This window comes from Castor canadensis, chromosome 1 (assembly GCF_047511655.1).
Source record: "Castor canadensis chromosome 1, mCasCan1.hap1v2, whole genome shotgun sequence".
Lineage (NCBI taxonomy): Eukaryota > Metazoa > Chordata > Mammalia > Rodentia > Castoridae > Castor > Castor canadensis.
In genome coordinates this window covers 152900139-152922631 of record NC_133386.1, presented here as the reverse complement: position 1 = coordinate 152922631, position 22493 = coordinate 152900139, and the positions used below count along the sequence as shown (strand labels likewise).

General features: G+C 35.7%; 1 protein-coding gene, 1 non-coding gene and 1 pseudogene across 3 annotated transcripts in view; 1 reads left to right on the top strand and 2 right to left on the bottom strand.

The window, feature by feature from the left end:
• The window catches only part of Pde3b (phosphodiesterase 3B), a 208070-nt gene that overhangs the window by 183976 nt on the left and 1601 nt on the right, over nucleotides 1-22493 (bottom strand). The window lies entirely within an intron of this gene.
• LOC141416058 (U6 spliceosomal RNA) lies at nucleotides 4754-4861 on the top strand. The gene has a single exon (XR_012440987.1). It is a non-coding gene; the product is annotated as a U6 spliceosomal RNA (small nuclear RNA).
• On the bottom strand, nucleotides 20188-20362 carry LOC141415763 (U1 spliceosomal RNA; annotated as a pseudogene).

Genomic DNA, 22493 nt, shown 5'->3' with positions numbered 1-22493 from the left:
GTAAATTAGCATTTCTATGCAAATATTAACCTGTTTTTATTTTTTATGACCTATTATTTCTCTTTATTTAGCTTACACACCTAACTATCTGAAATAGTTTCCATTTTCTGAACATACTCTTTATTTCAATACTCCTATTCCTAAAATGTTCTTGCTCCACTGCTGCAGAGATTGATGTTTTCTGTGTCCTTAAGCCAGTTGTGCTACATATATTTCATTTGCACATCAAGATTCATTCTCCGCTGGGCCCCAGTGGCTCATACCTGTAGTCCTAGCTACTTGGGAGGCTGAGATTGGGAAGTTCATAGTTCAAGGCCAGTCCTGGCAAATAGTCTGCAAGACCCCCATCTCCAAAAATGATCAGAGCAAAAAAAGGGGCTGGAGGAGTGGCTAAGTGGTAGAATGCCTGCTTATAAGCATGAAGACCTGAATTCAAGCCCCAGTCCCACCAAACAAAGAAAAAAAGATTCAGTCTCCACACTTCTCTGTTATTCTGTGTCCCAAGAAGCTGCACCCTAATCAGTAGCTCCCCTTGCCCTCTGTCTTCTAAGTGGATTCAATCAATAGAAAACAATAATAAGAAACAGAAAGACTAAATAGAAAGTAAGCCTTAAGTATTTACTCCTCCCAGCTCTCACGTAAAATCACCTCTGGTTAGCATGTTACTTTACTATATAGGCCACAGCTTCTATGCAATGGACTCCAAGTTTTGGTAACGGTTCCCTGTTCTGCCCGCATATGTTTAAGAGTGGTGATGGCTATCCATTTTTGCTCACTGAATTCTTCATTATACCATGTTGGTTTCTCTTCACACTCTTATAAATCAACCCTTCCCATTTGAGGGTGCCATATATTTTCTCTCCCAGGAAATGACACAACTCCCTAAGACTTGTCTGGATTTTATTTATACTTCCTTCATGGTACTTTTTCCTTGTACTAGACCTCATCAATTTTCTTGATGGCAAGGTATTTTTTATTCACTTTAGAATCTCCAAAATAATTATTTATTGCTCATAAGAGGCACTACATGAATGTTTCGAGAATAAGTGAAAAACTAAAACAAAAATTATCAATAAATACATAAATAAAACCTCCAAAAGAGTTAACACTTTGTTACAGAGAAAATAACATGAAACTGAAATTTTAATTTCTATGAAGATTCAAAATAGACAAAGCTAATCAGGATAAAATATGGAATTATGAACAGCTTGGGGTACAGGTATCTGGGAGAGAAACGGTGCTGGAAATAGTCTGTATTTTTATCTGAGTGGTCACTACACACACATGAAAAAACTCATTGAGTGGTGTGTTCACTTTACGGTATGTATGGTAGACCTTATTAAGAAAGAAAAGAAAACTATTTTAGATGCTTGTGTTGAAACGATATGGCTAATATCTCATGTCTCCAGAGGTTCATTACTAAAACAAGCAAAAAAAATTCTTTATACAGACAAAATAGATGTTACGAAGTCCATATATTATGCCGATAAGAAAGACTTTCAGGCATTTCTGTCTTATTTTTACAGCTAATTGTAATTTGCTACGTTAACTAGTTTCCTGACCCACTTTTGGTAATCAGTATCAAATTGAGAAAGGGAAAGACTGTTGAAGATTGATTAAGAGTAAGAAGTAATAGCTAACAGCAAAGAGCAAGCAACAGAAGTATTAAAGAGCAGGTAAAAATTAGATATGCCATTTATCATAAAGCAAAGAGACTTCTAAAACCACTCAAGTGTCTTTATATCCCTAAGTAATAAAAATGAGAACCATTACTTATCAGGGAAATAAATTATTTTCATTAGGATCTATTCAGTAAGCATGAATAAACATGTGAGAAAGTTGTAGCAAAAATCTATTTAAACTAACAAGGTGTTACTTGTAAAAAGACAGTTTTTGCTGACAAAAATGTATTTACTTTAAAATAATCACATTTATAGTGTTTGCTAGATAATTACAACAAATAATTTACTATTTTCTCCCTCCTTGGTGAACTATAAAAATTAGTAAATTTGTAGCAAGAATGGAACTATCTCCCTAGAAATTAAAAAAAAATCTAATCACTGAAAATGTACTATCAATACTTGCTATAACTGAGAATCATTCAAACACCTAGGAATTTTTAACCAATTCTTAAGCATTTTTTGGTAAGGTATAACTAACAAAGCAATGCCAAAAGTGTTTATAACACTATGGTCTCACCTCAAATCACCACTCTGTGCTCCTTCCTTTTTTAAAGAGGCAACTCCTACTCACAATGTCCTACATGAAACCTCCATTCTCTCAACTATCAACTTTTTCCCAAGCTTCACCAAAAAGTTCAGCATTCACATAAAGGAAACTTCCCAAGATGGAAAGGGTTAATGCTGGGTTTGTGATTTTAAGTTATTTTCCTCAAGTTATTTTCAATGACAGAAATATGACTATTTTATACCAACTAGGGAAAATACCATGTAAAGAAAATACTAATTAATGCAATAACTCAATTCAATATCCAATTTATTTGGTGTATGCCAAGAACCAGAGATACAAAAGTAAATAAAATGTTGTTCCTCCTTTAAAGAACGTAAAATATAGAGATGGGAGACACCTGACAATACCAATACAACAGAGAGTGTTAACTACAACAATAAATGCATACCAAAGGAAGTGATTCAGTTCTTGTCAAGAGAGGAAAGCAGAAAATATCTAGGCTTAGTTTTAAAATTAAGTACACTCCATATAACTATAAAAACTATGGTTGCAAAAAAAGAGGACACATAAAATTTAAAACACATATGTAAAGGGTAACAGTATTACAAGTAGCCTTTTCTATTTTCATGATGAGGGTCAATGCCTTTTCTCAATCCTATGGCTTCTAGGAAGAATTTTCCCTAAATACTTTTGGCCTGTTCTCTACCCCTTCACTTACATTTCTTCTAAGAGAACAGTGACTACCTGATGAGTAAAGAATTATATAAGCCAGGCACTGGTGGCTCACACCTGTAATCCTGGCTACTCAGGAGGCAGAGATCAGGAGGCTTGCAGTTCAAAGCCAGCCTGGGCAAAGAGTTAGGGAAACCCTATCTGGAAAGAATCCATCACAAAAAAAGGGTTGTGGTGGAGTGGCTCAAGGTATAAGCCCTAAGTTCAAACTCCAGTACTGGGAAAAAAAAGAAAAAAGAATTACATAAGCGTAATTATACCCTTTACTTTTGCTCTCAGAGGCCTACCTTCTAGCTGGAGGCAGAAGCACACCAGTGCTCCTTCATGGATAGGCTCTTCCAGAAAATAGGGAGAATGTTCCTGATCCTGTCCTGTTTGTGATCGGGTCTACTTAACTTCAGGATTTAGTATTAGAAAGCAAAACTACCTCTATGTGTAAGCCATGTTCTCCATGTCACCTTTATCAAGAACAAAGGGTGTTATTTAGATTTTTCATCTGTCACTTTTTTCTCAGTTTATTCAGAACTAGACAGGAAAATAATATCTGTTATTTATTGAGACCTCTCAGATACTAAAAATTCCACTGTCCTTTTTTTCTACTTTAAAATGAAATCTTCACGTTCGTAAACTAACTGCATTGTGTAGTACTGTGGTATCTTTACATGAGTCTTCATAGTCCTCACAGCTCCCAGCAGAATGCTCTAGTAACGTTTACTGAAGGAATGAATTTTCAGATATTCAAGTAATTTGGTGGTTTGTTTGTTTTTTTTGTTTTTGTTTTGTTTTGTTTTTGCTATGTGGTCTTACTATATTATCCAGATGGGCCATGAATTCATGGACTCAAGCGATGCTTCTGCCTCAGCCTTTTGAGTCACTGGAACTACAGTGAGCCCAGCTTCATAGGTTGCTTATTTTTACAACAAAAAGTAAAAAAAAAAGGCTTCCCATAATGATAAATACTTGGTATGTAGTAATGTATACATACATATTTTTTCCTAAAGAAAAGCACTTTCCCATATATTAGTAAAAATTCATATCCATATTTATTTTTGTCTGCTTTAAACCATTAGTATTTAAGTGACGGAATCTTCAGAGGACTTTATCTGAAGAATGGAAGAAAACATTACTGAAAAAGCAATTAAGCAAGATAACTAATACTGACGGGAGTAAAGATGGGGGCTGGAGGAATCACTTTTTTACAGTTTTCTTCCTCTGTTCTTCTCTCATCTGCTCCTTCTTGCCATTCCTGGGGTGGGGTTACATAGTTATCTACATGCTTGACAGAAATGAACTGCAAAGGACTGCAGGCGCTTCTCTCTGGGTAGAACTACTTCAATATAGAGCTTATCTTTACAACAAAAGCAAACAAAAAGATAACTTACATAAGAAATATTTGCATTTACTAATGGATGTATAGCTTCTCTAAAGAAAAATACTTCTCCATTTATTAGTAAAAATTGATGTCCATATTTATTCTTACATTTATTTGAAGTACCAGTGCACTTCTGATTCCAAAGTAACAAATGAGCTTATAGGACAGAAAATTATGACTCAAGTAGCAGACAAATTTTTCTTCTGGGAAACCAAAGGTTCTTAACCTTTAGATCTCTGGAACTTCAAAACATAAGAAATCCAAATTACCCCTTTTAATCCCTTCTGAAATCATCACTTGTACCTTTTCTTTGTTGTCCTAAATACTGACAACTGCAAAAATAATTTCCCTCAAATACTGCTTGTGGAAGGAATTTACTTTTTTTATTTAATACTAGTTCCAAGAGATGTATCAGGAAAATAAAAAGGGATTTTTGAAAGATCTAAATTTCAATTAACTGTGCTCACTTCAGCAGCACATATACTAAAATTGGAATGATAACAGAAAAGATTAGCATGGCCCCTGTGCAAGGATGACAGGCAAATTCGTAAAGTGTTCCATATTTTTAAAATAGAAATAATCCCATGCATTCTATCTGACCACAATGAATTAAAACTAGAAATCAACAACAAAAACAGCCGTAAAAAACATGCAAACAATTGGAAGCTGAACAACACATTGCTCGATGACGAATGGGTCATCGATGAAATAAAAGAGGAAATTAAAAGGTTCCTGGAAGTTAATGAAAATGAAAACATGACCTACCAGAACCTATGGGACACAGCAAAGGCAGTCTTAAGACGAAAGTTATATATTAAAAGGACAGAAAGATCTCAAATCAATGACTTAATACTACAGCTCAAAAACCTAGAAAAACAAGAACAAGCAAATCCCAAAACAAGCAGAAGGAAAGAAATAATTAAAATAAGGGCTGAAATCAATGAAACAGAAACAAACAAACAAACAAACAAAACCATACAAAGAATCAATGAAACAAAAAGCTGGTTCTTTGAAAAAATAAATAAGATTGACAGACCCCTGGCAAACCTGACTAAAATGAGGAGAGAAAAAACCCAAATCAGTAAAATCAGAAATGCAAAAGGGGAGATAACAAGAAACATCACAGAAATCCAGGGAATCATCAGAGACTACTTTGAGAACCTATACTCGAATAAATCAGAAAATCTTGAAGAAATGGACAGATTTCCAGCAACCTACAGCCACCCAAAACTGAACCAAGAGGATATTAATTACCTATAACACAAAAAGAAATTGAAGCAGCAATCAAGAGTTTCCCAAAAAAGAAAAGTCCAGGACCTGATGGATTCACTGCTGAATTCTATCAGATGTTTAAAGAACTAATACCAACTCTCCTTAAACTGTTCCATGAAACAGAAAGGGAAGGAACACTGCCTAACTCATTTTATGAAGCCAATATTACTCTCATCCCAAAACCAGAAGATGACACCCAAAAAGGAGAAGTACAGGCCAATTTCCTTAATGAATATCGATGCAAAAATCCTTAATAAAATAACGGCAAACCGAATCCAACAACACATCAGAAAGATCATAAACCATGACCAAGTCGGCTTCATCCCAGGGATGCAGGGGTGGTTCAACATATGCAAATCTATAAATGTAATACAGCACATCAATAGAAGCAAAGACAAAAAACACTTGATCATCTCAATAGATGCAGAAAAAGCCTTCGAGAAGATCCAACACCACTTCATGATAAAAGCTCTAAGAAAACTAGGAATAGAAGGAATGTACCTCAACATTGTAAAGGCTACATATGACAAACCTACAGCCAACATCATACTTAACAGTGAAAAAATGAAACCATTCCCCCTAAAATCAGGAACTAGACAAGGGTGCCCACTATCCCCACTCCTATTCAACATAGTACTGGAATTTCTAGCCAGAGCAATAAAGCAAGAAGAAGAAATAGAAGGAATACAAATAGGTAAAGAACTGTCAAAATATCCTTACTTGCAGACAATATGATCCTATACCTTAAAGATCCAAAAAACTCTACCCAAAAACTCTTAGACACCATAAACAGCTACAGTAACGTGGCAGGACACAAAATCAACCTACAAAAGTCATTAGCTTTTCTATACACCAACAGTGAACAAACTGAGAAGGAATACATGGAAACAATTCCATTTACAACAGCCACACAAAAAAAATCAAACACCTAGGAGTAAACTTAACAAAAAATGTGAATGATCTCTACAGGGAGAATTACAAACCCCTGAAGAAAGAGATCGAGGAAGACTACAGAAGGTGGAGAGATCTCCCGTGCTCATGGATTGGTGGAATCAACATAGTAAAAATGGCTATACTACCAAAAGCAATCTACATGTTTAATGCAATTCCCATCAAAATCCCAATGAGATTAAAAAATCTACCCTGAAGTTCATTTGGAAACACAAGAGACTGCGAATAGCCAAGGCAATACTCAGCAAAAACAGCAATGCTGGTTCAAATATAGTTTGAAGCAATGCCGACTTCAAACTATATTACAAAGCAATAGCAATAAAAACAGCATGGTACTGGCACAAAAACAGACATGAAGACCAGTGGAACAGAATAGAGGACCCGGATATGAATCCACACAACTATACCCACCTCATTTTTGACAAAGGTGCTAAAAATATACGATGGAGAAAAGACAGCCTCTTCAACAAATGTTGCTGGGAAAAGTGGTGAACCGTCTGCAAGAAACTGAAACTAGATTCATGTCTGTCTATCACCCTGTACTAGTATCAACTCAAAATGGATCAAGGACCTAAATATCAGACCTGAAATTCTGAAGTTACTACAGGAAGGAGCAGGAAACACCCTGGAACTAATAGGTATAGACAAAGACTTCCTAAATAGAACCCCAGCAGCCCAGAAACTAAGAGAAATGATGAATAAATGGGACTTTATAAAATTAAAAAGCTTCTGCACAACAAAAGAAATGGTCTCTAAACTGAAGAAACCACCCACAGAGTGGGAGAAAATATTTGTCAGCTATATATCAGACAAGGGACTGATAACTAGAATATACAGTGAACTTAAGAAACTAAACTCTCCTAAAATCAATGAACCAATTAAGAAATGAGCAACTGAACTAAGCAGAACTTTCTCAAAAGAAGAAATTCAAAGGGCCAAAAATAACATTAAAAAATGCTCACCATCTCTAGCATAAAGGAAATGCAAATCAAAACCACACTAAGATTCCACCTCACCCCTGTTTGAATAGCCATCATCAAAAACACCACCAACAACATGTGTTGGCAAGGATGTGGGGAAAAGGAACCCTAGTCCACTGCTGTTGGGAATGCAAGCTGGTACAACCACTCTGGAAAAAAATTTGGCGACTTCTTAAAAATCTAAACATAGACCTGCCATATGATCCAGCAATCCCACTCCTGGGGATATACCCAAAGGAATGTGACTCAGGTTACTCCAGAGGTACCTGCACACCCACGTTTATTGCAGCACTATTCACAATAACCAAGTTATGGAAACAACCAAGATGCCCCACTATTGATGAATGGATCAAGAAAATGTGATACTTGTACACAATGGAATTTTACTCAGCCATGAAGAAGAATGAAATCTTATCATTTGCAAGTAAATGGATGGAACCGGAGAAGATCATTCTGAGCAAGGCCAGAAAAATTGTATGTTCTCCCTCATATGCGGACTTTAGATCTAGGACAAATACAGCAATGTGGTAGGACTTGGATCACATGACAGGGGGAGAGCACATAAGGGAGGCATGCAGATATGTAGGAAACCCAAAACATGAAAGCGTTTGATGTCTCCACTCCAGAGGAACTAATACAGAAACCTTAAAGTGACAGAGGTCAACATGAGAAGGGGATCAGGAATCAGTGTAAAGATCAGTTAGAGATGAATCAACATGGGACATAACACATGAGTACACGAAAGCAATGTTAGGAATCTCTCTGTATAGCTATCCTTAACTAGCAAAAACGCTTTGTCTTCCTTATTATACTTGTATCTTTTCTTCAACAAAATTAGTGATAAGGGCAGAACAGGACCTGCCTGGAACTGAGGGGGGGAGGGGGGAGAGTGGGGGGGGGGAAGTGGGTGGGGTATGGCGACAGGGTGGAGAAATGACCCAAACAATGTATGCACACGTGAATAAATGAATTTAAAAAATTTCCATTAACTTTACCATTGATTTTAGAGTAATTTTGCATAAACTAACAAGTAATCTGGATTAAAATGTCAACTACTTACATCAGTAACAACCTGTTAAGTGTTTACCAGGTGCCAGATACTGTTGCAAGAACTCACAGATCATTGATTCACTTAATTTTCACAATGACTTCTCATGTTCATATCTGTCTCACACTAAAGAATTTCCCAATTTACATACAGGAATACTGAGGGGGAGAGAAGTTAAACAAACGACCCATTATCCCACAAGTGGCAGAGATATACTTAAACACAAGTAGTCTGGCTTCATCATTGTGCAACACTGTTTATTGCTATTGCTAATGAGAGTACCAAAGATAGGAAGAAACTAGGGTTTATCTCCACCCATAATTCTTTCTTTCAATCAAGGTTAACATGAAAATACTATCAAAATGACAATAAAAATAATAATATATATCTATGGTGAACTGCAAAATATATAGGAAACATTTGATCTCCACTCTCAAGTTTACATTCCACTTAGAGATATCAAGCATACACATGCAAAAATGAATATGCTTAAACAATAAAACCAAGCTCTGATCATTTCTACTTAACCACCTTTTTTCCATGTTCCCTACATTGGCTAAGGACACCACAACCTTCCACACATAAACTTGAAGCCCTTCATACCTCCCTTTCTCCAGGGATCAAAGCCTTTCCACTTCCCTGTTCTCAGTAGCTCATATGAATATATGCAACAGCCTCCCTGCTCCCAGCTCTGTTTCTCTGATCTACCCTTCATATTGCCAATAAGCTATCTAAAATGAGGAAAAATGTCTCTCCTTTCCTGGAAAATCTTTTAACATTTTCCACTAAGTACAAAGTGTAAGTTCAAAATTTTATGATGGTATTCAAGTACTTCCATAAGTTCCTCTCAAGCAAACTTGCATCTCTTTTCTGGTAACATTCCTGCATTAACTCTACACTCCTTACTTACTAACTTTGCATGCTGACCTACACAACTTGTTGATAAAGCCTTTCTTTACCTTCAGATGTTTTATTAGTCTCAATGGTGTCTCTACTTGAGTTCCATATATCCTTCAAATATTTCCTACATGAAGATTCCCAATATAACTATATTAAAAACTTACCACTCTTTTGCCTTCCACAATAAGGTATTCAGACTGGAAATACAGCATTAATGTAATTTTGTCTCATTGTAAGTTAGTTTACACATCATCTATTAGATACAAACTCCCTAAGGATTAAATTATGTCTTTTATCCATTTTTATATTTTCCTCACAGCACCTTAGCATATTGCAATGCTAAAAAAAAAAAAGGGAAGGGAAGAATTCAATACTTGTGAGAGGAAATTAAGACAGTATAAACAGAGTATAATACAGTAGTTCCCCTGCTCCCTTTTCCACAAGGGAAATGCTCAAGACCCCTAGTGGATGCCTGAAACCATGACTAGTACTGTATATAGGACCCTATATGTACTAGATTTTTTTCCTATACATACCTATGATAAAGTCTAATTTATTAATTGGGCACATTAAGAGATTTCTCAATAACAACAACTAATAATAAAATAAAACAATTATAATGATGGTACACCATGTCAGTCAATCTGATAGCCAACACAGCTAGTAAGTGACTAACAGGAGGTACTATATACAACATGAATACACTGCACAAAAGGATGATTCACACCCTGAGTAGAGTGGAGCAGGACAGCAAAAGACTTCATCACATTAAACAGAACAGTTTACATATTCACTATAATCCCTATCAAAATTCCAGTGATGGCTATACTAAATGAAATATACTAAATGAAATAAACCCGTCACAAAATCATAAATACTAAACAATTCCACTTCTATAGTCTCTAATGTAGTAAAATTTGTAAAAATAAAAGTTGGAATAGGAGTTATCACTGGCTGGAGGGAAGAAGAAGTTGTTTAATGGGTATAGAGTTTCGGAGTTTTGGGGTTTGGGGGATTTGGCAGAGTTACTAGAGTTTTGAACTTGGCCTCAGACTTGCTAGACAAATGCTCTACCATGTGAGCCATGCCCCTAGCCCCAGAGTTTCAATTCGGAAATATGGAAAAGATCTGGAGATCTATTTCACAACAAGATGAACATTCTTAAAATTAGTGAACTGTAGTAGGCTGTAGTGTATAAGGGGTGAAGACGGTGCCAACACTGTGTGCACATGTATGCAAGTGGAAAAATGAGACCTACTGAAACTATTCCAGGAATGGGGGGAGGAGGACGAAGGAGAATGGTGGAGGGGTGAATTCACCTATGATATATTGTAAGAACTTTTATAAATGTCACAGTGTACCTCCAGTACAACAATAATAGTAAAATAAAAAATAAAGGCAAAAAATGCTTAAAATGGTAAATTTTGTTATTTTTATAATGATAATAATAATAGTAATAAACCTAGTAGTGTTTTTGCAGAGATAGAAAAATCCATCCTAAAATTCATGTGGAATCTCAAGGGACCCTCAAACAGCCAACACAATCTTTAAAAAGAACAAAATTTGAGATCTCATACATCCTTATTTCGAAATGTACTACAACAATACAATAATCAAAACAGTGTGGTACTGACAAAAAGAGACATAAAGACTAATGGAATAGAACAGAGGGCCCAGAAATACTCTCACGTAGTCACATAGCCAACACTATTGAATGTGCAGAAAAATTTTTTCAACAACTGGTCTTTAGAAACTAGATATACACAAGTAAAAGAACTTTTGGACACCTTACCCCAAATTAAAAAGAAAAACTCAAAATGGAACAAAGCCTTAAATATAAGAGCTAAACCTGTTATGAAACTCTAGAATAAAACATTGAGAGAGGCCAGGCACAGTGGATCAAGCCTCTAATCCTAGCTACCCAGTAGGAAAAGATCAGGAGGATCACAGTTCAAGGACAGCCCAGGCAAAAAGCTCTAGAGAACCCCTCTCAACCAATGGCTGGGCCTGAAGGCTCAAGTGTGCAATCCCAGTTATAAAGAGAAGCACAAACAGGAAGATGATAGTCCACACCCCTGGGCATAAAGTGAGACCCTGTATCAAAAAGAACCAAAGCAAAAAGGGCTGACAGTGTGGCTCAAGTGGTAGAGCATCTACCTGACAAGCATGAGGCCCTGAGTTCAAACCCCAGGACTGCAAAAAAAATAAATAAAAAGGCTTAAGCTTTTAATTCATGTTTATAACAGCATATCATTCACAACAGGCAAAAAATGGAAGCAACCCAAGGGTACATGAACAGATAAATTGTGATATATATATTTACAATGGACTATTATTCAGCCATAAAAAGAAAATTCCAAGACCTGCTACAACATAGAAAACTATTACATTAAGTGAAAAAAGCCAGTCACAAAAGGACTGATTCCATTTATACAAAGTTTCTAGAGTAGTCAAATTCATAGAGACAGAAAGTAAAATGATGCTTGCTAAAGGCTCAGAAAAAAGGAGGAAGAGTCACTGTGTAGTGGCTACTGAGTTGAAGTTTGGGAAGATGAAAAATACTCTGGAGATGGATGGTGGCACAAACAGTTGCACAACAATATAAAGGTGCTCGCTGCTGCTGAACTCTACACTTAAAATGACGGGTAATAAATTTTGTTTTATACATATTTTACCACGACTTAAATATATACATATATGAAAGCCCTCTTGTGATTATACATTCTCACACTCACTCACTCCTCCTCACTCTCTTGTGCCAAGATCAAGGTAGGCATGCCATCTTCCTGGCCATATTTATTTATCATTTACCATGACACTAGGGGAAAAAGCACTTTAAGGGTCCCAGCTTTATACAGAGGTTTTCTTCTGGATTCATCATTTTGGACAGACCAAGGCTTCATCTTTTGAGTACTGACACACCCAATAGAAAGAAATACTCAAGGTCTCTAAGTAGAGTAGAAACATTTCACGTGAGAGTTCACTTTAATGTCTGCTAACTTCTCAGCTTCCTACTTTCACTCCTTTTGGGAAATCAATGATTTTTTTTTTTTCTTTTCAGTGCTGGGGATTGAACCCAGGGCCTCACACATAGTAGGCAAATACTCTACCACTGAGTTACACATCCAGGTCTAAGATTTTCTTTGTCTTTTTTAGGGGGGTTGGTGCTGGGGAGCCTTTGGCTGGCTAGGCAAGTGCTCTACCAGATAAGCCATGCCCCAGCCCTTTTTGCTTTAGTTATTTCTGAAATAGGGTTTCACAGTTTTGCCCAGGCTGGCCTGAACCATAGCCTATTTAAGCCTCCCAAACAGCTGGGATGACAGGCACAAGCTACCAAGCCCAGCTTTAGTGAGATGGGGGTCTCATTAACCTTTTGCTGAGGCAGTGATTCTCTCAACTGCAGCCTCAGGAGTAGCTGGGATTATAGGTATAAGCCACCTCACTTGGTTTGATCTTATTATTTTTTATGCCAACTCATCAATTCCTATCAAGATATTTTTAAATATCTTGACCTGTAGTTTGTCTCAAATAAGAGATTTCCTAGAAGCTTGTAATATACTGGAAATGATACTTTGCATATTATGGTGCTTTTTAAATACTAGCTAAGTGATTTGTGGTTAATGTATTCACCTTAGTTTCTAGCTGCAAAATAGGGCCCCCATGCTCAGTATTATTGAGACTTAACATATAATAAGCGCTTTATAATTATTTCATCATTTTATAATAATCTCCCTTTTCTGATTCTAGATTAAATTTCTTTTATCGCCTGTATTATTTTTACCACAGACATTTCTGGTGGCAAACTTAAGTATCTCTTTTGGTTGTTGTAAGTATTCGCCTCCATATATATTTAGAGTGAAACGGGGATGATAATGGATGAACTCTGACTAATTGTGAAAACTTACTTGTAAAGTGACAGGAGTGAAAATTCTATTTTTTATTAGCATGTATTATGTACAAAGGAGTTTCACCCTGATATTTCCATACATACATACACTGAACTTGATAATATTCACTCCCTTTATTACTCTCTTAGCACCTTCTCCTTCCCCTCTTTTTAAAATAATCTTAATGGGTTTTATTATGCTATTTTCATACATGAATATAATGTACTTCAATCATATTCACCCTCCATAGCCCTCCTTTTTCTCTCCCTCTTTTCATTTACCACACTGAATTGTAATTATTTATTTACATTTTCTGTCTCCATTAGAATATAAACTTCTTGAAATAGTGACTGTACTTGTGATTTTAGTATCTCCAGGGCCTGGCATGTAAAAACAGCAATTTTTAAATATATGTTAAATCTAACCAAACTAATTTTCATTACATTCCTACATTCACTCTTTAGACACTGCCGTGTGCTGCTATCTCTCATGCATGCTTTCTGTTGTTCTTTTGATGAGTCATTCTATACAACTTGAAAGTTCTGTTCTCTACATGCATACATACACACACAAACATTACAACTATGGGGAAAAACTGACAAATCCACTAACAAAGTGAGACCTTCTCAGGCACTGATAATTCAAGAAGATTTTTAAAAAGTAAGGAGGGTCAGGTATGGTGGTACACACCTGCAATTCCAGCTACATGGGAAGCAGAGGTAGGAGGATCAAGCTCCAAGGCTGGCCCAGGCAAAAAGTGTGAGACCCTACCTGAAAAATAAACTAAAGCAAAAAGGACTGGGGCATGGCTCAAGTGGTAGAGCATTTGCCTAGGAAGCATAAGGCCCTGCGTTCGAAACTTGAGCACTTGCCTAGCAAGCATAAGGCCCTGCGTTCGAAACCTCACTAATGAAAAAAAAAAAAGAATAAGTGACATGGGCATTTAATAACTTTTATCTACCAGACAGCTAACATTGGTGTACCTAATAATCAAAGAATATATATTATCTTCAAACACCCAGAACATTTATGAAAATTAATGACACAATGAGCTACATTCATTACCCAGAAGAAAATTAAATCAGAAATCAACCATAATATATCTAGAAAGCCTACATACATAACTAAATGACTCATTAGTTATAACTCATTAGTTAAAAGGGAAATCAAGATGAAAATTAGAAAATGCTTAGGACTGAAAAATAGCAATACCACACATCAAAACTTATATAAGATTCTACTAAGACAATAGTTCTAAGTTTAAGACATGTATAGTCTTAAATGCTAATTGGAAAAGATTCAATGGGCTCAGCACCCTATCCAGTTAGAAAAAGAAAATAAATTCAGAGTAAGAAAACAAGAAGAAATAATAGAATAATGGAAATAGAATAGACAATAAGCACCAATCAAAACAGCTAGCTTTTTTAAAAATGTACTGGCAGTTTAACCCATGCTAAACAAGTATTAAACCACTGAGTGCTATCCCCAGCCAAAAAACTAGCTTTTGAAAAGACTGAAAAACAAAAAATTACAAATGACATTAGGAGTGAAAAAGAGGGAATAAAAGCAGATGCTAAAGAGATTAAAATAGAAAAGAGATATTACAAATTATGAAAATAAATTTTAAGTCACATTAAGTAAATTCCCAGAAAGCTACAAGTTAAATTTTTCAATCAAGAGCAATTGTCTAAACTGTTGAAAAGACAATGCAATGCTAATCAAAATCCCTACAGAATTGTTTGTAAAACAAGCTTATTCGAAAATTTACATTGAAAAACTAAGGTCTGAAAATATTGATACACTCTTGAAAAAGAACATGGGGAAACTTACTGAATATTAAGTCATAATACAGGTGAGGCAATGTAGTATTAACACAGGATGTGTTAACTAAATGTTGAAACATAATAAAAAATGTAGATATAGACTTATCACTGAAATGTGATAATATAGTAGGGCTGTACTGCTGATAAATGGAGAATAAATAAATAAACTGAGTGTGTTGGTGTAAGTGGACATGCATATGGATAAGAAATAAGATTGGATTGCCACATCATATTCACAAATAAGTCAGTTTGTAATGGATTAAAACCCATGTGAAAGGCAAAGCTCTAAAACTTTTTAAAGACAATATAAAAACATACTTTATGATTTCCAATAGCCAAGTGTTTTGTAAGCAAGACACAAAAAGTCTTATCACTAGAGGAAAAGACTAGTAAATGTAACAGCACTTGTTATTTAAAAATGCCATAAACTGCTAGAAGATATTTGCAATTCAAATAACCAACAAAATTTTATTGGTACCCAAACATACAAAAGAACTCATCATTAAGAAAAACAATTAAAGTATGTCTTAATTCATAACAATTAGTTACATAAACAGGTAATCCCTGAATGGAAAAAATAGCACGTAAATATAATAAAAATACTCAATCTTTGTACTAAGTAGGAAAATGCAGATTTAAAAAACCACAAAAAAATACTATATCATACCCATGAGACTAGCGATTATTAAAGTCAATAAATAGGAAGCACCAGTTGGTGAGAATGTTGGATCTGAGGGCATTCTTATTCACTGCCAACAAAAACATAAATGATACATCCATTTTGAAAAACACTTCCATTTGCAGAGAGTTTGAGTTGTCTACTGATACTTGTATGGATTGGATTTGTCCCCTTAAAAAGGTATGCTTAAGTCTTAATTCTCAGTACCTCAGAATGTGACTTTATTTGCAAAGTGGGTCCTTACAGAGGTATTCAAGTTAAAATTAGGCCAGTTATGTGTGAACCCTAATCCACTATGACTGGAGTCCTTATAAGAAGGGAAAATTTAAAAGCCAGGCATGGTGGCATACACCTTAGTCCTAGCTACAAAGGAGGCAGAGGTAAGAGGATGGAGGTCTGAAGCGAAGCAGGGGGTGGTGAAGAGGGGACCTTAGAAAGACTGTATCTCAAAAAACAAGCTGGGCATGGTGGTCTATACCTATAATTCCAGCTACAAGGGAAAGCATAGCTAGTAGGATTTCATCCAAGGTTAGCCCAGGCAAAAGCATAAAACCCTATTTAAAAACAAACTAAAGCAAAAAGGGCTGGAGGGCATGGCTCAAGTGGTACAGCACTTGCCTAGCAAGCATAAGGCCCTGAGTTCAAATCCCAGTAATGACAAAAGGTGCGGGAGGATCTAAACACCAAGATAGACAGGTGGAGGGAAGACTACCTGTACAGACATAAGGAAAATGCCATGTGAAGAGAAAGGAGGAGAATGGTGCTGCATCTACAAAGCAAAGTCTGCCAAAACCACCAAAAGCTAAAGAAAGTCATGGAACAGAGTCCTCCCTCATAGTCTTCACAAAGAACCAAGCTTGAGTACACCTTGATCTTGGATTTCTAGCCTCCAAAACTATAGGACAATTTCTGTTCTCTATACCACCCAGTTTGTGGTATTTTCTTACTGCAGCCCTAGCGAACTAATATACTCCTCTCACAGATTAAACAAATTCAGAGACATAAAACAACACAAATGTATTGTAATTCTGTAGGTCAGAAGTCTGACACAGGAGCCAGGCTTGGTGGTACACAGGTATAATCCTAGCTACTCAAGAGTGGAGGTAGGAGGATTTCAGTCCCAGGTGAAATCGAGGTATCAGCAAGGCTTCATTACTTTCTGGGGGAAATCTATCTTCTTGCCTTTTCCAAGCTTCTAACAACTGCTTGTTTTCTTGGGCCTACGGTCACCTTCTTACAATATCAAAACTAGCAAAAGCAGGTTAAGTGAGTCCTTCTCACACTGCATTACTCCAACCTCACTTCCACTGTCACATCTCCTTTTCTGACCTCTTCTGCTCTCTTTCACTTTTTAAAGGACCTTTGTAATTACACTGGGTCCACTCAGAAAATCCTGGATAATCTCCCCATCTCAAAATTCTTAATCCCATCTGCAAAATCCCTTTTGCTGTGTAAGGCAACATAGTCACAAATTCAAGGAGTTAGAACACGGACATCTTTGGGGTACTATTATTCTGCCTGCCAAACATAGTAAAATTGAATACGAACACACAATGCAACCCAGCAATTTTACTTCTACACACACATGTACCAGGAGACCTAAGATTTATCACAGCAGCATTATACATAATAGCAAAAACCTGAAAAACATCCAAGAGTCCATACACAGTGAAAAAGATAGATAAATTTACTATGGTTACACAATGAAATACTCTATAGCACTGAGGATGAATTACAACTATACATACCAACATGAAAGAATTTCAGAAACATTAAAGCAAAAGGAAAAAAAACACTTATAGAAGAATACCAAAACAAACTAAATACATTTAAAATGTGTTGAATCAAGTTGCATGAATGAAAGGGAGGAAGAAGTAGCCAAACAATGTACTGTACCTGATTGAGGAAGAAAAAATCTATAAAGATACATCCTAGAAAAATCAATGCTGGAGACAAAGTTCTAGGTTGTGAAAGAAAACAAAGCACTGGGAGATACATTCTTCTGCCCCAAATTCTAAGAACAGACTTTTAACAACCACCTAAATAAGCATGGATGAGTTTATAAATAACAAGGGGAACTCAATCTTATAAACAGTCAAGAACTACCCCCAGACAGAACTCAGCTCTCCTAAAGTTTTATTTGGCTAATACAGTTATTCAGTGTGTTCTGTTAAAACACACTTCCCTCTGGCAAGGCAACAGTTAGTTAGTTTACTTCCATTCTTCCTATCTTCGCTCTTCCCTCCTTCCTCAACATGCATTAACAGGGCTGGCCCCGATGGCACTTGAGTTTGAGTCTGCTGCAACCTGGCAAGTCACCCTGAATTAACCGTATCAGATATGAAGTTCATCTTCAAGGTCACTATTATGAACTATGTGATTTCAACAGTCCCTCCAGAACTGTCGCTCTCCCATGGCTACACACACACACACACACCTTTATCGAAAGACATTGCCTTTTATAACATAAATGGAAATACCTGAAAAAAAATAAGCACAGCCTTAGAAAACTATGGCTACAGGTACATATGTTCTTCGTGGAAAGTACAGGTGGACTAGAAGCCAAGGTTTAGACTCTAGGCTTTGTTTTCACAATATCTAACAGGACAACCTTGAGCTAGTATTTTTGTTTCTCTGGGGTCCATTTTCTTTCCTTTCTAAGTTATGGGTAGATCTCAATTAAACTCTAAATCTCTCCAATACCCTCTACACAAACATTTATACTAAAATAAACATCAATAAGTACAGATTCTTTCTGCTCTGGATGAGGTATAGAAAAGCAGGATAGTGTACTACAGAAATAGGCTGACCTGATAATGAATTGGGAAACAAAATAAGAGAAGAGCCAACCACCAGAGAAGACAGTCTGAGGACAATGAAAACAATCTTCACAGCTTTACCTATGCTTGCCTTTCACTCAGCATATGAAAGCATAAACCATAGAAACTATGCTGTTATCTGATACAATGTAATTAAGATATTCTTATCACACACTGTATTTGCTTTACATGATTTTTAGACTTGTTCTTAAATATGGCCAGCTCTGCTACAATGGAGTTTTGTTCTCAGCTTATATATTAATTTGAATATCACTTAACTGTCCAGAGACTTCTAACCTTATTTGTTTCTTAGAGAAGATTTCAGCCAGTATGAATGGTAAAAGCAAAACGAAAAAGTTCACAAGAACAATAGCAATAAGCAGCCCGCAAAATGTTAGACCCAAAGATGGACTCAGGGAGGGTATCCTTAATTCCTAAAATGCTTTTAAAAAACACACACACACAAAAAAAAAAAAACATAGTAATTTATGACCATTTGTAAGCAACGGTCAAGGGCATGAACTTTATCTTGTGAACAGTGAAAAACTATGAGGCATTTTTAAAACAGTCCAAGTGATTTAATCAAATCTGTGTTTTTGAAAGATAACTCTAATGGCAGACTACATACAATACTCACAAAACAGAGAATAAGTTGTTACATAGACTGCCACTATGATAAAAATATTAACATGATTTTAGAATAAAAGCTTTATAATTAAAGCCAAGAAATGAATTTCAAAGATACTACCTATTAGTAAAGAAATTCAGAGTAGGTATGCCTTGCAAAATCTTTAGGGGAGTAAATAATCACTTACACTTTAAAATCTCTTTTTTTTTTTAATTGTCACACTATATATGTACACTTTCCTCAAATAAAATTAATACTTTAAATAATGCTTATGAGCATTAAGGCCACAAAATTTTTAAATATTCACCTAACCATTTAGAAAAACACTTGGCATTTTACGTATAGAAAAATGTATCACACTCCAACTTACACCTTTTGAAAGTTCACATTTATCTAATCACACCGCAAAACGTTGTTGTTGAAAACCTGAAAATTACACTGCAGAAGTCACAATTAAACTGGCATAGAAATGTAGCTAGTCTGATTTTAGCCAAAAGTTTTATGCAGGCAACTGATTTGTTTTTTAACTTCCTCTTAGTTCCAGCTGACTCCTAGCAGACAAACTACAAATTTAAGTGCTTCTATTAACCTATAGAAGAATACAGTCAATAATAACCAGATATAAACATTAAACCTCTGAATACTTTTTAAAAAAAGAACCTTACTTAGGAACTGACATATATAAAGTATTCAAATCAAATATTATAAATCTACTTGGCATTTCAAATGTTTTATAAACATGTGCCATTATTTTTCAAAATGGTACCTAAGATAATATCCCAAAAATTAAAAATTTGTATCTATTCCTACACAAAAAAATTTTGACATAATTATCAAGTAGTTTTTAATTATGATAAAAACATTTAGATTCCTAAAGAAATTAAAGTATAATTTTGTCAGCACAAAAATGAATTCACATATACTTTTTTTTCTCCGTCCCCCACTACCACGAATTATGCAGTCGAGTTTCCCACATTTGGGGAACTCGCAGGGGTCAGCACATCCCCAGAGTACAGTGGATAAGCCTCGCCCTGGGAAAACCGCCTTCGTGATCATGGTATCTCCCCTGCCAGGTAAGTATGATGACTTCACATATACTTTTTAAAAAAAAGTTCTCTCTATCCAAAAAATACAGAAAATGTGTTCATCTTTTCCAGTCATTACACCATGAAAACTATAGGTTAGGAATCTCAACCTTCAATATTAAAGTAAAACTTCTAGAATTACCAATTTGTGATCCCTTATGGTTTTATTTATGCCTTACTAAAAGTGAACCCAGTAAGGTTCACCAACATTTCTAAGGTTAAGAAAGGCAATCAGGACTTGACCCTCAATCCTCTGCCTATGAATTCAGGACACTTTCCCCCTATGTCAAGTCCCCCAAATTCTTATTTTTTCTTTCTTCACTTTCTGAAACAAGAAAGTGTTTCTACAACTGTCATAAACAACACTTGGAAAATTGGGAAATCTCTGTATCTTTTACTTCTGTAACAGCAGAATAAAAATTCTTATTACAATCTCTGCTAGGTTAAAAATATCCTTTTCTATAAATACCCAAATAGTGTCATTTTGTGGCTCTACACATTTAGTAACCATGTAGAAACCCCTGAACTATCAGTATATGTTAAGACTCCCAAAATGTTTCTACTCAGAGTGGAAATGTGAATAAGGGTTCCCTGCACTAAGAAAATATACCCTCTTCAGAAGCACAAATTGTATTTTCATCTACTACAAATAATAAATGAAGCTACCTGGCATAAGACTGTGCCTAGTTAAAAGTTGCTGTGATGGAAAGAGAAACATAATGGCATTTACAAGACTACAAATTTTTAAACAAGGCATGGTGGTACATGTCTGTAATCCCAGCTACTCAAGAGTCAAAAGGATTGTGATTCAAGGCCAAAAACTGCAAAGTTAGCTCAAAACCCCATCTGAAAAACAATCTAAAAAAGCAAAAAGACTGGAGGCGTGGCTCAAGTAGTAGAGTATTTGTCTAGCAAGCATTAGGGCTTGGGTTCAATCACCAGTACCCAAAAAAAAAAAAAAAAAAAAAAAGATCAGAAATTTAAGTCCAGGAAATGTCTACAAATTTAATAAAAGTGTGCTAGAAGACTTTGCCAGGGTTAACAATGCAATCTAGTCCCATGTAGTCATGTTACTACATACCATGAAAATAGTTGGTACTACTCCACTATACAGTGAATCCTCTCAAAACAACTTTTCACCTGATGCACATTTTTCTAAGCATTGTCTATTATTACTGGTAGCAAACCTAGAAGACAAAAGGTGTAACATTTTTTGCAAGGGTTTGACCAAAAAATCACAGACAACAAGTGACCATTTCAAGAAGCAAAGTGTTGTCTCATTGGAACACTACCAGATTGGTGTTTAACATGCCATAAACAAAGGAGTAGCTTGTAAATTATTCTAAGGAACAAAAGAGGACAAGTGCCTCAGATGTAGTAAAGACAAGAAACTTTTGTTTCCAATATATTGGGTCCTAGTGTAAAAGATATAACTAATCAATAAAATCCCAAAACCCAAGGATATACACTACCATTTAAAACTTCTACACTTACTCTTTAAATTGTGCAGAACACAGCACACAGAACAGAAAAATCGAACTGAATCCTAACACTGCACTGTTTTACACCTATGACATTGGGTCATCTCTGAAAAACCTCAATTTCCTCATCTCTAAACTGAGGGTAATGTCACCTATCAAAAGGAGTCCTTGTGTGGATCTGAGACAATATAATGTAAAGTATTTTGCACTTAGTAACTGAATTAACAATAGCTATACTAATAATATCTTGGTGATGCAGACCAGGTGGATTTCCCAACTCTGTGTAGGTATAAATTCATTCCCTGATGATGAGTTAAATTCTTTAAAAGAAAAAAAAAGACTATGAAAGCCTGTGAGAAACAGAAAATTGGGCATCCTTCCAGACATTACTAAGTTGAAAGGTTAAATTGCTAAAACAGTCTCCTAATTATGCAACAAACACACAAGACCATGAGTTAACCTATTTTAAAGCACTATATTAGCCTATAAACTGCTGTCTTTTTATCTAAATGAGTCTCCCATCCCAAAGCTCATTTCTATTCTTTTAATGATAAAATCTCTGACTGGCCTTCCAATTAGCATCAATAATATTTTAACCCCACTGCTTGAAATTCATCTCTACTCTCTGCTTCTAAAGGCTGCATAT